The 13,815-nt window shown below is 48.8% G+C and overlaps 1 pseudogene; it reads right to left on the bottom strand.

Annotated features, from left to right (window-relative positions):
- Positions 1 to 261: 261 nt before the first annotated feature.
- The window catches only part of LOC113007778 (zinc finger E-box-binding homeobox 2-like), a 36,732-nt pseudogene continuing 23,178 nt past the window's right edge, over positions 262 to 13,815 (bottom strand).

The following is a 13,815-nucleotide window of genomic DNA, read 5'->3' as shown; positions in this document are numbered from 1 at the left end:
AAACACAATAATAAAAAAATACTTCTGTACTGTACAGGCTTGCTTGTCCGATTTAAGTAGAAGCTTTTTGGGCTCTATTTTCAGTGTTTTTACTTAAAGGTTGAAAACTAGTGCCTTGGGGTCTTGGGGTTTTGCCCAAGATCTAAAAATCTATCAATCAAATCTAACATCAGCTCAGCAGAAACCTTAAGCTTCAGGGTTTGAGAGCTTCAGACTGAACTGCCGAGGTTCAAAGTTCGGCCTTTCTGGCTGTGAACTATCCCAGCACTTTAGCTACCGGCAGAACTTAAACTTTAAAATGTTAAAGAAACAGGACTCCATTAAGAAAAGGTGTCAACAAACACTTTGAAGGAGAAAATAATCAGACTGAACCTGATAAATCAGAGGCCACGAGTTTTGTTAATAATACTAAGTTAACTGCACATTACAGCCTTTTTAAAATCATTTATGTTTTCGGTCGGCTGAACGCGAACGAAGCTGAATCAGACCATAAACACATTTGTGACCCATCAGTCTCAGCAGGAAGTCTAAAGTAAACACTAATTTGGTGTGAGAAGATGACCGCCGTCCCCTCCGGCCCTCATCTTCCTTTCAGCCCCTCATAAAGCAGCAGCTGCATCGAGCCAGCGTCCCAAAGCTTTTGTTGCTCCTCATCAGTCCTCCTGGTCTGACCTGCCGTCTGTTTTCCCTTCTCGTGAACTCTCGTCCATCGCAGCGGCGAGCCTTTACCCTCAACGTCCCCCATCAAGTCCATCTGGCTCCTGCTGTCGCACTCCTGCTCCTCCTCTCCTTTTCTGAAACTTCCCTCCTGCCGCTCTGTCACCTCCTCAGACATCTTGCCGTCCATTTCCCTCTCCTCCCGTCCTACTCCTCCCTCACCGCTGACCCTCAGCATCGCACTGCCGCCATCCTCCTGCTGGTCCTCTGGGTCCGAGTATCCAAGGGGCCCCAGCCCCTGGAGGTAGCCCCTCATCAGCAGCTCGGTGGGCTCCAGCCCTGCAACTGCAACGCCTCCTCCGCCTCCCTTGTCCCTGGCCTCCCTCTCGGCCGCCTCACGCTCCTCGGCCTCCCTCTTGCAGTATGAGTAGCGGTGGTTCATGTGCTGCGAGTACGAACCCGAATGCGAAAAGCGCTTGCCGCACTTGTCGCACTGGTAGGGCTTCTCTCCAGAGTGCAGGCGTGAGTGCTCGATCAGGTGGTGCTTGTGTTTGAAGGCCTTCTTACAGATCTGACACTGATGCGGACGTTTACCTGCAGAAACACAATGGAGGGTGGGACACGGTCAGGACGGACACAGCTGGACACGGAGACACACAGCAGAGTGAATCAGCACATGACAGACAGCTGCAAACCCAACGAAGGAACAAGAAACTCTGAACAGCTACAGACACCGAGGACGTACAAACACTACAAAGAACCAGGAAACATTTGTGTTTCCAAGGTTTTCCAACTGCATGAAGACCTGGAAACTGTCTGGACTCTGTGGATGGTGTTTATTAATTAATCAGGTAAGAAGATTTTAGACTTTATTTTGAAGTCTGGCCTAAACTCAGGCGCAGCTCCACCTTTATGGAACCAGATGTTAATTATCTTTGGGCCACATCTGGTCCACAGCACAACAGCTGTAACTGGGCATGAAGTGCAGTAACTAATCCAGACTAGGCTGAATGAAATGTGGGCGTGTTAAAAATGAATTTAAAAAATGAAAAATGGAAGTGATGTTGTCCATTTATCAACCTGTCTGCTGATTATTTCCACGGTTTATCACTTCAGCTCTGATCTACATGGAAAACTCTCACGTGTTTTTTCATAAAGAGACATAAATCTACAGCTGGACCAGAAAAAAATCTCTTAACTCAAAGACACAGCTGAAACAATCACCAATCAGAAGACTGAACTACAGATCTTTGAAACCTGTGCGGTGATTGGCTGACGGTAAAAAACAAAAACAACAAAAACATGACAGGTTTGAACTAAAATCTTCAACTCATCCTGTTAACATTTCATCACACCCTCAGTGTCTGTCTGTTGCCATAACAACAATGAGGCATGCTTGAGACACCACGAGGTAACGCGAACCTTCAGCGGCCTGCGGTCAGCTGCGATGACATCACAGCTCCGGAGTTAAATTTAAGGAGGGGCAGGAACCCTAACAGCTGTAACAGCTCCCAACACACACACACACACACACACACAGAGCTGGTTTACTACGACTGTACAGGCGGAAATTTCTTATGTCTGAACAGGATGCTTCAGCTGCTGCCAACTGGCAGGCTGAATGCTGCCCAATCACACGTCCCACGCACACATGCACCAAAAACATGGCTTTACCCCGACACACACACACACACACACACACACACACACACACACACACACACACACACACAGGCAGATCATAGCCACAAATAGACCCGGAGCGCCTGTAACATCCACCATAGCTGGCATTCTGACACACACACACACACACACACACACACACACACACACACACACTGCGGCAGAAATAACTGAGACGGTAGATTCCTGCTTCGAGTGTTGGAGGTGGGAGGGAAACATGAGGGTGATGCAACTGAGTGAAAGACATGAAGGTAGAGCAGGTCTGAGTCTGTGAGGACGGCACACAGGTAAGATCAACCAAACTCCAATATTAGCACAAACACGCAGGTTTGACTTCCTGTATCAATGGGAACAACAAAGACGTGTTCTCATGTTCAGCTTTTGTTCTATCACATGCCAGAGGAATGCAAACAACACATGATTATCATTCCGTGAGCCTCCAACTCCCAAATCATAAACACCAGGACAAGCACCGAATTTGACGACAGGAAGCATCAGTCTGACGTCCGTCAATGAAAAATTACTATTTAATATTAAATAATAAAATCATGAGAACGACGAGAAAACAAAAAACACAAGTAAAATCAAGATGAATGTGAGTGTTCAAGAACAGAAAACTAGTCATTACCATGTGTTACTACCTTTGATAACGAGCAGCTGAAAGGAGGCTCCATGAAATGCTGTAAATATGCTGCATGTTAATGGGTCATTAAGTGGAAGTGATGTGGGTTAATGTGTGAGGCAGGACATGAACCAAACTTCATTTAAAAAGCACTGATTTTATCTCCAGAGCAGTGAGAAAATGACAAACTGAGCTGACGCCGTGCAGCCAGAGTCGTCTGACGGTGTGGCTCTGCTTAACGCCACAGATTACCTTTATCCGTGACGCAGCGAAAGGCGTGAAGATGAGACACCAAACTAGTGAAACACTGACTTTATTCAGGACATGCTGGGGGGTCGTTTAGGATTTTGATTTGGATCAGAAGAGTCCTGCAGAGAAATCTCATGAAAGCATTAAACCCCACAATGCTGCAGTCTTACTGAAGCCTCCACATTCATCACATTTCCTGCGGGGCGACTCGGTAAACTGGGACGCTTTAATAAGAACAGTGTTTGCTGCTTCACCTTTCCTGCTGTGGTGTTATCATAAGTTGTTTGTTTCCAGTTTAAAAATGGAAAAAAATGGACCATCTCTCGGCTGTAATTAATATTTCCTTTTGATCTTCACACAGTCATGCAAACATGCACTCCTCCTCCTCTCTCAGTGTGAATGAGGTGCTGCTGATATTTGGGGCGCTGAATGTTTTTGTACTGCTCTCTGTATTAAAGGCTGCCTACCCCCCGCTGAAAAGAAAGGCGCATGTTAAAGGCCACGGCCTGCAGAGAACAAAAGAGAGAAGCAGAGCTACGAGTGGGGAGCTACGTGAGGAAACAGAAGAGTGAGGACAGAGGAAATAAGGAGGCATTGGGTGGGTAAAAAGAAGTGTCCAAGTGTTATATATACCTGTGTGCTCATATTTGTGTCTTAGGAGGGAACTGGTCTTCTGGAATGTTTTGTCGCACAAGTCACACGCGTACATACCACTTTCAGTCTTCTTAATCTTCTTCCTGGAGAGCAGCGAATCGCTGTCTGTCAGGTCGTCCAGGCCTGACAGATAGTCCGCCGTGCCGTCCAGCAGCTCCCCCTGAGACAGAGACAGAGCTTCAGTACCCCGATAATCCCACACCTGTCAGCCTCGCGCCACGAGACTCCCCCCCACCGCCTCTATGATCCCAAGTCTGGACAGGGCTTAAAGGCCCAACCCGGTAAGTCCCCCTCACCCAGGAGACTCTGAGAAAGAGGGGTGTGTTTACAGATAACAGCTGACAGCAGGTGAGCTGAGGTCAGAGGTTTACCACGAGACCGGAACAAAGCGCTGACCATCATTTTTAGTTTCAATTTCAGGAACTTTCCCAAAAAGTCCACGCAGCTGCTTTCATACAAATCATCCAAGAGTCAGCGGTGACCGGCGCTTCAAGGGGCGGGACTTATGAGCTGTTTACCTTTGGTGCTGCTGACAAACGGTATTTATGATGGCACAGTGAAAAACTCTCAGCATTTCACTAAATCCAGATTTGATCTGTGATTTGTTTTCAGGAGATGAACTTCCCTTCTTTACAGGAAGTGAAGTTTTCCTTTAAAGGGCAAAAAATTCTGAATCTGGAGGTGTTCGAGTCTTTTGTGGAACCAGCCTCTTTTTCTCTGGCATTACTTCCACACTTTGCATTTTTAAAAATACTCAGACATGAAACCTGGAAAACTCTGACTACTTTCAGTCGGAGCAAACACATCCCGCCCCATAATGAGACCAGTTAAATGTAGACGCCACAGTGGAAACGCTGAAGCTCAGCTCATAGGTCCCGTGGCAGGGAGACCCTTTAAAATTCTCCACGCTCAACACTGGCTGGGTCAACAATACTTTTAACACATCACTATACAGACAGCTGTAAGCCCCAAGCCCAACAAACAATCCCTTTATCCAACTTCTGTGCTGTGGAGCAAACACGTCATCATGATCAAAGCTAACGGAGCTGACGGCGGGTTTGGACTGCCAGCCGCCATGTTGTGTGATGGAGATGAAAAGCCCTGAAAACTAACAGCCACCTGTTGTCTTTGCTGTTATCTGTCCAACCATGAGCCATACACGGCCAGTTTGGAGGTTTTCAGTGCAAACACACTCCAGTCTGAGCAGGTCGGGGTTACCAAAACCTGGGAATACTGACCCTCCATGGCTCCTGGCTGGCTCTGTTTAGAAGAAAGAACAAAAAAAAAAAACGCATTGTCCTTACTTTACATGATTTTTACCTGGAAGCCTGGTTTCCGCTGGTACTTTCTCCTCTGCTGCATTTCAGCGAATGTGGTTGCCCCAGTGGCGTAGGTGTAGGCCATGTGAGGCAGGAAGCTCATGGGGTCAAGACCCGGGTAGGGCCTGAGGCCTGGGATGGTCGCTTGGGCAGGAGTCATGAAGGTGTGTGGGGGAAATGCTCCGTGAGGTGGAAGGGAGGTGTAGACAGGTCCGCCAGCAAAGGCATTAATCCCAAAGATGGGACTGGTGCTTTTCTCCAGTTGGTGAATAGCATTCCCTCCACCATCAGATCCCAGCACCTCCTTCTTAATGTTGACCAAATCAAAGGGCCCAGACACCTGCTCTCGCCCCAAAGCCTCCCCGTTGTGCTCTCTGATTAAACCATTGGGTCTGGGCCGCTTCTCTCCAGCGGAGGCGCGCTTCTGCGCCATGTGTTTGGGTAGCGACAGATCCAGCGGTGTGTCCCCGCGGGCTTCCTCCGAGTTCAGGCTGTTCGGAGTGTAAGAGCTACTCTGAGAGTGTTTGGAGGAAGTCGAGGAAAGGTTAAGGGGTGATGGAGTGTTGCTTCTCAAGTGGTCCAATGATTCTAGTGGTTTTTGCCCTGCTGTTTGCCGGCTGGTTGTAAACTGGTGGGAGGACTCGCAAAAGCCATTAGTGAAGCTTCGGTGTAAATCTGTAGCTGGAAGTGACATTGGAGACCGGTTCAATCTGTGGTTGACTTCTGGTCCACTGCAGTCAGGAGGTGGTGACCTTTTTACCGTGGTGGTTTTGGCTCTTCCACTGGGCAAACCACTCCTTGACAAACTCTTGAGGGAGGCCAACAGCAACTGAGATTTTGAGCAGTTCCTCTGAGTTGGGCTCAGTGTTCATGGCGAAATAAGCTTTGAGCAACGACACGTGATCCTTGAAGTGGCTGACGGGGCTGGTGGCTCGGTCGTTGCTGGAGACCTCGGAGGACATCCCTCCCTGGTGGCCAGCGGGACAGCCGTCTGCCGGTTGCAGGACGGCTTTTATTTCCTCGTTCATTTTGCACAGGTAGCGCTCGTGTTGGTGCAGGGGGATTGGCCCGGGGAAGGTCTCCTTGCAGTATTGGCAGGAGAATGGCAGGAACTGGTTCTGGTTTTCATGTTTCTTTTCCTCACTGCTGAGATCCACAGAATGGCTTGGTTTCTCCTTCTTAACACCCTCTTGCCTCTTAGACTCGTCGATCAGACTCTTGGCCTCATTGACCTTCTCCAGTGTGTAATCTATGATGCTCTTGGTGGGACTGCCGTCGCCCGTCACCAGGAAGCCACCCTGAGTTGCCTTGGTCTCCTCCATCTGGGCACCTAACTCCTTCATGTAGGACCTGAGCTTGTCTTCAGGGCTTCCATCCATTTTTTGCCTGTACACCGTGTTGTCCACAATCTGGAGCACCTTCTGCACCTCGCTCAGGTTGTTGCCAAGGGATCTCACGTAGCCCAGCATTTGGAGGTCCAGCCCAATGCCTCCCAGATGTTGAAGGGGACTCTGGGAGGAGTTGTGAAAACCCAAGGGGCTTCCCCCCCGCCCGTTCAGGTAGACCCCGGGTCCCCCAAACGCATGCTGTGAGGCCATCAATAGCCGGTAGTCGTTGAAGTCCATCGGCTCAGGTTTTATGTCCAGCTGACGTGGCTGGTCTTGCTGCCCCAGCGGGCGCCCGTTTTCAAGTTTGTGGCGAAGCTGGGCCAGGGCGGGGCTTCCAGGTGATGAGGTTGTAGAGCTGGGAGAGGAGCCGAGTTTGCCACCATTTCCATTGCGTACTCTTCCATTGAGGGCAATCAGGCCAATGCACTTTTTGCTGCTGATGTGGGAACTGTAGGAGCCGGAGTGGGAGAAGCGCTTCTTACAGTTGGAGCATTCATATGGCTTCTCACCTGAAACACAGCCCAACGTCTGGATTACTTCTCAGCCCACAAACGTGCTCTATAGTTTAACGTCAGGTATTTACTTAAAACATCATCATTCGTCCACAGTTAGTCACCAGTGTGATCTTTACACCTTTGATCCAGAATTGGAGGTGGTGCTTTTCCTCCTTCAACACCAGCAAAGTGTATGTTATCCATGCACCATCTCAGCTGCTGACGTCCAGGATTAACTATGAACTGACCCTCTGGCACATCTTTTAGCTAACGTGTCCCCCACTGTTATTCAGAGCTCATAATATCGGTTCATTCGCTGATTAAAACAATTCAACGATAACCAGCAACTGTCTGAATAGTTGTTTGTTTGCTGACTAACAAAAATTGAAATGAACAAACAGATCAGCAGCGAGATTTTGGAGGCGGTCCAGATGTTCTATTTTAGAAAGGTTTTCTTTTTAAAAACTTCATTTTAATGAGGTGCTTTATGAGTATACTTCACATTACTATGTATGATACAGTAACTGACGCTTTGGGTTTTGGTTTTAATAATCAAATCAATGGAAAAATCAGTGGATGAATCTTCAATAAAAATAGAAACCATCATGATGAAAATGTTCCTTTTTTGGAGCTGAACTGCTTCGTGATCAGATATGAAGATGGGAAGTGAAACTGTTGACTGTCAGATGTATTAATACTGTGGCTAAAGCAGAAGCCAGACAGTCAGATGTGGAACACAATCAGCGTTTTATCAGAGTCGATGTAAACGCGAGGAGGACCGGATCAGACCCGTGTCTGCGGAAAGTTTCAGCTCTGATCCGGCCCTCAGAACTCCACTCACCGCTGTGAATACGAAGATGCTCCTTCAGGTGGTGCTTGTACTTGAAGGCTTTCCACACTCGCTGCATTTGAACTTGCGGTTTCCAGTTCCTTCAGCAAGCAGTGGTGGCTGCAGAGAGAAAAACAGATTTGAAGTGATGGAGGAGGAGTGGGAGTCGCTGCAGAGAGGGAGCACGAGCTAACGGGGAATTTAATAGTATTTAGTGAAGCAGATCTGATAGGCATTCTGAGAAACGGCGTGGGTGGCGCTGTGCAGAGGTAACACTTTCTGGTGGAGGTGCATTCCCAACATTTGAAATGCAAATACAGAGATAAACAAACACAAACAGTCGGGGAGCGTCCTCCCCCCTCTGCTGAGTGGGAGCTCAAATCCTTTCGTCTCACATGCAGATGATCGGTGAAGGAAACACAAACCTGAAGACTTGTTTCTGTCGTCTACAGCAGAGAAAACAGCTTCAAGTAAACGCTCTACTCTCTGCTCTGATCTGCACTCATTCACCATGAGTTCAACCCCAGAGGAGACTCCACAAATGCAGGAAAGCAGATCTCCTGGGATCCAGCAGGGAACCTCTGCCAGGACCTCGTTATTCCAACATGAACCAGCTTGTCCCAGTCCCTCACACGCAAACACAAATGTTTTTGTTTAAACTGAAATTACCGCTGAAAGAAATTACGTGCTTTGAATCACCAACAAAACTTCTTAACCACCGTCGTTAATGATCACGTCTTTGTCTGCAAATCTTACCAGTTTGGACTCAAATCAAACACAACCTGCACGAGGTCCATCCTAACCAAACACTGCTGCTCCCAGCATCCACCCACCCATCCATCTGTCCGTTCACCATCCACCCTCCCACCCATCCACCTGTCCACCCATCCATGCAGGAACTGAGGACTGGTTAAACTGGATAAAAGTGGGCTTGGGCAGTTTGTGCTGACTGAGCACTGTCACGCGTTCCTTATCACACTGTCATGCAGTGAAGATTAACTGTATATATATATGTAACTGCATTAGTGTGGCCACTGCTTGAAGCAGCCACATCACGGCAAGAAGCAAACAGCTGTGAGTGTTTGTGCTGCATACTCAGGAGCAGTCCCGGCTGTGCGAGCACAGCCTGAACAGCTGTGAGGCCGTGCCATACAGATGTTTTACCGCAGCACTCAGCAGCACAGTAGAAAGCCTGTGAACAATGATTACTGAGTGAGGCGCTGCTGTCGGGGGCAAACCGTGAAGACTGAACAGACAGATCTGCTTCCTCCTCACCGACGCACACATGCCTGTTCTCTCTTTAACAGTTTAACTCAGGAAGTACACAAATAAACGGCCACTTAGAGGATTATGAGTCTTCAATCTAGCAGGGAGAAGACCATCTGGTGCTGGTTAAGGCTGGTGGAGGGGGGGTCAGGTATGAAAGCTATTTGTGCTTCTGTGAGGAGACCCGAGGTCTAAACTCAGGAAATCTCATTACGATCACAGCATAATTGGAAAATTGAATGACTCAGTGCTTAGTTACCGACTCTAATGTGAGTTTTTGATCATGAGGGCCAGCAAACAGGCGTGTGCAGGAAACATTTAACACCAGCTTATGATTAGATTACTGTGTGACACCCTGCCTGCCACCGAGGCTGCCCGAGCATCAGAGGAAGGCCGTGAATCTAATCGGTTCCAGCAGCAGCAGCTGATGTGGAGTCTGATGGCCGGAGGAAGTCAACGCACTCACACCTCCCACGCATGACACATTACAGCTGCTGAGAAAAACACCCAGAACGGAGGTGGTTAATAATGGAGCGACTGGGCAGACTGGAAGAACTGGGAGGAACTTCATTCATGTGTTAGACAGCAGGAAGCCACGTGGATCTCTCACCCTTCTAAACAAACAGAATGAGGCGGCGTTCCTCAGGGCTCCGTCTGCGGTCCTCTGCTCCTTTTGACGCAGCTTAAATTTCCAGCCTTGGTGTATTTTTATCTGTTTTTACCCTGCAGGGACCACAGCCGCTGATTAATTACTAATCTGAGTCATCGCATGTACTGATGGAGTTCCCCGAGCCTCCCTCCTCCGCTGCTCAGCATCCACAGCTGATGCAGTGCAGTGTCAGCACCTGACGGCAGCTTCTTCTCTGATCACTGCAGTTTTCTGTCTGTTAGTGAAGCCAGCGTGGAGTCAGTCCTAACGTTTGAAGACTTTGTCTTTATGGATTTCATACTGGAACTCCTGTGACAGACTTTTAAATAAAGGTTTAAATGGATGTAATAGGTGTGCGTTACCTGGTCTCTGGCAGGCTTGTGTGTGGTCATGTGACGGTCCAGTTGAGCACGGTGGCCAAAAGTTTCAGCGCACAGTGGGCAGGGGAAGCTCTCCTCGTTCTTCTCGTGACGGTACTTGATGTGTTCCTTCAGAGACGTCAGGCGCTTGTAGCCGCGGTCGCAGTACGGACACGTGAGCAGCTGGGCGAAGTCATCCTGCGTGTCGGGTCCAAGGTCTGTAGGTCAGAAGTCAGGAAAGAGACAATGTCCTTAACCCTTTATTTAGACAGAAAAGTCACGTGACCGAAGCTCCCAACTGTTTTGAACTTCGAGATGATTTTACAGTCAAAATGATGAGTCTGGGATTGAAGGTCACAGAAACACACATCATACTAAAGGTTGCGGTCGGAGTGGCACCAGTGAAATCTGAATCTTCTATAATCTCGTTAACAAGCCAGCTTGTTGACTTCTCTCTACAAAGCTTCAGAGTCACATGTTTGAGCTGCCAGCTTTTTGACTAATAATCTCTTTAAAAATGATTAATCGATTTGTAATGCTCAGTTTGTCTTCTCGGTCTCTCACCGTGCTCGCTCTCATCCTGCCCCGTGGCCTCAGGCGTGGCCTCAGGCGTGCCCAGGCGCGCCACCTCGTCTGGGGCTTCTGGATAAATGACGGCAGTGTCGCTGCGCTGCAGGTACTCAGCGATGCACGCAGAGTGACTGTCGCCGTCCTCCAGTTTACGCTTCAGGAAGTACTCGTCCAACTCAGGGATGCCCTCTAGTCGCTTCCCTGGATGCAGGGACAAAGCTCGTCCGGTCAGAGGACCAATCATCACACTGCAACCTCAGAGGACCCGGCATTGAGCCCTGAGGGACTCCTAAACTAACATTGCTGGGTCCTCTGACTGCCCATTGACCATTATGACCAGGGATGTCGTTTACTTCCTCTAAAGTTACGACAACAGCGAAGGAACCAAGTGAAGTCAGCCTGCTGTAGGCCACGCCCACACCAATAAGCAATCCCACAGTTTGTATTAATTACTCGGGAAATTATGTGAAAGACAAAAATTCAGCAGGACATTTTACATTACGCTTTTAATTACGATCGCTAATTATCATTAGTCATTATCATTAATTAGCTTTAATTACTCAAATAAATAAAGATGAAGAAAGACAAAAAATATTATCCCAAAGAGCCGTACAGTAAAGTTAAGTAAAAAATTTATAAAAAACAAAGGAGCAAAGTATGGAGACAGAGCTAAAAATAAAATGAGACAAATATAAATAAAACCTCTTCTGACGGCGATGACGCTGATGGGTGACGATTGATTGTGTGTGATCTCACCTGCACTGTTTTCCACAGCGTGAGGAGACGCCTCCGGGCCCACGGCTTCGTACTCGTCCGTCCCCCCATCTGTCCAAACACAACACAGGAGCACATCATTTACCCTGCTCTTCCTCTGATGGAGGCTGGTCCCTTCCTCCTGTATCCTCCCGAGTCATGGGTATCATTTAGCTATTCAACCCCCCCGACACTAATAACAGCAACTACAAACAACTATAAAAATATTCATGACAAAAACAGTGAGAAAATGAGAAGCAGAAACCGAACATGAGACCAGATTTAAAATCAAACAGAAAAACTACAAAACACTTAAACATGGCCCAAAACACCGCACGCTGACCTCTGACCTCACCAACTCACAGGTGACCACGTGACTCACCGATGCGTCTCCAGGCATGGGGGTCCTGGAACCCATCTCCGCTCTCGGCGCTCTCCTGGTCACGGTGGGACAGCAGGGCGTGGCCGACCCGGGGCGACGCCTCCAGAGCGGGCACGCCTGCCGGACTGCCCTCCTCCTCGTCCACTCCTGCGCCACCTCCTCCGAAACTGTCCTCGTCATCGGTGTCTGAGGTAGTTTCCGCAACGTTCTCATAGTTTAGCACTGAAACACAAAAGAAGAGGGGGTGACCTCTGACCTTAGTGTGTTTGTAAACACGGCGTATGTTCTTTAACAAGTGTTAAACAGGAAGTGAGAATTGGGTGTTCGTGATTGGTCTGCAGTTGTTCTGCGCTCTGATGTGAGCGGCCACACTACGCTGACATCATGGGAACGGGTTAATCTGGTTCTGATGGCGTTTCCTGCGGCAGGCGGCGGCGGGTTCCCACAGAGCGCAGATCCTCCTCCAGCTACACGCAGATTAGCCCGCTCATAATATGATCTTTGTCTGCAGCGTCCCGGACAACTGCACGACAGGTGCAGATGAAAAAGCACGACGGAGAAATCTGCTGACCCGGGCTGAATACCAAGGACGGGGGGGGGGGATCACAGCGAGCCTGTGATCAAACAGGCTCGCTGTGTGGTCCCAGGACACGTTAGACATCAGACACAGGCCCCGCCCACACATTCTTTCACTCCAAAGGCAGAAAACACAATAGCAGAGAGAGTGTGTGTGTGTGTGTGTGTGTGTGTGTGAGAGATTGGGTGCACACAATCAATCGATCACTAACCAGGATCATCTAATCAATAGGACAGGGGTGTCCCCAGGACTCTTAACTGGGGGACCCCGGTGGGGGGGTGGATTCAAACAAAGCCTGTGTAAGCTGGCTCAGCTGTTAGTGTCTGAGGGGGAGGGGCGGGGCAACAAACCGTGACTGCAGGGTCAGAATATAAACACCAGCGTGTGAAGGAATCCCCCAATCACAGCCCGGCCTGCTATCAGTCTGTGGACAGTCCACAGGATATGCTCACGTCTATCTTTAGACCCTCATTCAGTACATCAGCAGTACCAGCCAGGTATGTGCACACCTGGACACGAATAACACTTGTATGGATGAGGAGCCATCACATCCATATCCATGAATACATATCTAAACACAGGAGAGCCAAAAGTATCTGGACAGTCACACTCTATATTAGGCCCAGTGTGTCCATATACTTTTAGTTTTTACCTGATTTCCATTCTAAACTTTCATCTGCAGTGTTAAACATGCGTGCGTGCGTGCGTGCGTGTGTGTGTGTTTTATACCTCCTCAATAATAGCTTATAATCATCAGTGATGCAGAATGGGCAGGGCCAGAGTCTACCTGTTCTCAGTTCTGAACCACATATGTGACAGGCTAAAGCTCCGCCCACATATGTGGCTGATGGTCTGGTTACCTGCAGATAAGCACCAGTGCCTTTTATCACTCATGTTAAACTTTAAAAACCAAAGCGTTCGTTTTCTTTGAGCACTAATGGTAAACACACACACTTCCTCCACTTCCTGTGGACACCGTCACAGAGCAAGGAAATAAACACTTTATGCTTAGAATTCCACCTTAAACTTCAAAGATAACATTCCACCTTAAATCCTCCCCACCATGATTCCACCTTAAAGCAGAGAATGCCGCAGCAGGCTGAGGGTCCCGTGCCCTGATTGGTCGGTGGGCAGCAGGCACTGACCTCCCAAACAAAGGCCATTCACGCTGCTGTTTGCCTGCCAGGTCACATGACGGAGGCAGAGTGGCAGATGTCACCGGGGGCAACTCAGACAGCGCGTCCACCCCCCAGGTTTCAGAGGGTCTTTGAGTCCATTCAGGGACAAAACAGACGACACATCACAGAGCGCCGCTCCTCCTCATACAAAGACACATTAGCCCCGCCTTCTTCCTCCTCCCCGGG

Source organism: Astatotilapia calliptera, chromosome 16, assembly GCF_900246225.1.
Source record: "Astatotilapia calliptera chromosome 16, fAstCal1.2, whole genome shotgun sequence".
Classification (NCBI taxonomy): domain Eukaryota; kingdom Metazoa; phylum Chordata; class Actinopteri; order Cichliformes; family Cichlidae; genus Astatotilapia; species Astatotilapia calliptera.
Note: the sequence above shows the minus strand (reverse complement) of the source record. Positions and strands in the feature narration are given on the sequence as shown.